This window comes from Bison bison, unplaced genomic scaffold (genome assembly GCF_000754665.1).
Source record: "Bison bison bison isolate TAMUID 2011002044 unplaced genomic scaffold, Bison_UMD1.0 scf7180017864515, whole genome shotgun sequence".
Taxonomy (NCBI): Eukaryota; Metazoa; Chordata; class Mammalia; order Artiodactyla; family Bovidae; genus Bison; species Bison bison.
In genome coordinates, this window is record NW_011495068.1 from 2,109,626 (window position 1) to 2,111,809 (window position 2,184).

Consider the following 2,184-nt stretch of genomic DNA (forward strand, 5'->3'; position numbering starts at 1 on the left):
TTCACTTAAAAACATAGCCATCTGATGTCAGTCAAGATCGTATGATATAGGTATCAGTGCATTCTATATCAGAAAATATGGCATTCTAGCTGCATGTATTCATATAGTACTCTGGCTGAGTTCCTTGGCTTTAAGGTCAAAAGCTTTACTTCTTACCAAAGAGCTGTTGCCTTGTATATAAAGTTCATTCTCATATTTCGAAATGCGATGTCTTATATCAATGTTTGGTTTTTACCTGGCCAAAATTACCTATCTTTCCTGACCAAAAATACCTGTCTGTGGTTTTATCAATATGGCATATCGTCCTACTTGTTGCTGTAGTTGTTGATCTATGTCTTATCAGTATGTCATAATTAGCAGGATCATGTGGAGGTTTTGTATATAGAGATGAAGGGTACATTCTGCATTGTTAGTGCTTTTCTTTAGATCATTTGGCTTATTCATCATTTTGAAACATGCAGTTAACCATTCTCACCCACAGGGATTACTGAGTGTCAGTATCAATGGTACCTCATCCTCTAGCCACTTCCCCAATAATAAAAGTCATTATACCTTCACCATGATTTCCAACCTAGGAAACATTTAGAAATGATCTGTTAAACTTATTTCCATGCCAATATTATTGTGGATCCTAACCAGTTGCTGTTTTATGTATTTTATATACTAAATTTCATTTGAAATAATGTTTAATCTCAAACAATGATACTATGGGCAAAAATTTTAGGTAGAAGAAATCTTTGGGTTATTTTACATCTTAAATCACACTAGAATAATCACCTACTTTATGTAAATATAATCAAAATAATAATCATTATTTATGGGGAAAAAGTAAAACTGAAAAATATTGTATTGCAATTGTAGACTTACACTCTCTTTCATTTCAAATAAAGTGTTATGTCCGGAAATTGAATGACTAGGTGTGACTTTGTTTGTTTTAACTGAGAAATACTGTGATTAGTTTTATAAGACCATGAATTTGTAATTTTGCCAAATGGCAAGCTTATGCAAATTCTCCAGAAATGTTAATTTTTTTTTTCCTAATGATAATTATAGTTTCTATGTTTTAAGTACATGTCATGTCCCTGGCACTGTGGATATATTGTCTAATTAATTTTTCAGACAACCTCATGAGAAACTTTATTGCCATCCCCATATGTAGATAAGACAATCAAAGAGAAGTTAAATAATTTGATAAAGATCATTCAGCTAATAAGAGTGAAAGTCAATATTTGAAGGGAGACATGGTTGAGTCTAAAGTTGGTGTGTCCTTCCGTTACATTATTCTTCCTCTGTCTGGTGCTTTAAGAGAGAGAGAAAGAGGGTATGAAGAAGAGTGTTTTACCTTTGGTGGATACTTAGAGGCTAGAGTAAAATGTACACATACACATACACACACACATCACACACTCACACATTATCACAAATATTCTTTAAATTTTGAATTAAAATATATGCACATATTTTCTAAGTATATATGTGACTATGTATATGTTTGCATATATATGTATATATTCCTTAAATGTTAAGGTTTTAAGCATTGTTAAATACTTTGAAACAAAAATTAAATTATTTGTAGCTGACTTACTTACTCAATGATACAGTTTTGCTTCGGAGAATGCAATGGCATCCCACTCCAGTACTCTTGCTTGGAAAATCCCATGGACAGAGGAGCCTCGTAGGCTGCAGTCCATGGGGTCACGAAGAGTCGGACACGACTGCGCGACTTCACTTCCACTTTTCACTTTCATGCATTGGAGAAGGAAATGGCAACCCACTCCAGTGTTCTTGCCTGGAGAATCCCAGGGATGGGGGAGCCTGGTGGACTGCCGTCTATGGGGTCGCACAGAGTTGGACACGACTGAAGCGACTTAGCAGTAGCAGAAGCAGCAGCAGCAGCACAGTTTTGCTTGGGAAAAAAACAGATTTTTCTCAGTGCTTCTAGAGTGCTTCATGCTTCACTGTTCTCAAAGAAACTTATCCTTTTGAAGACAGTCTTGCAAAATTTGAATACACATTATGATCATAGATCCGTCTGATATTCAGGAAGCTTTTTCAGTTTTCTCACTTCTTTGGCATAACAAGATTCCATAAAAAGCACATGGTTACAAAGTGTTGATTAGATCAAGTTGGGTGGAATGGGTAACACCTTGGAAGACAGACCGCATTAGAAATCAAAATAACTTC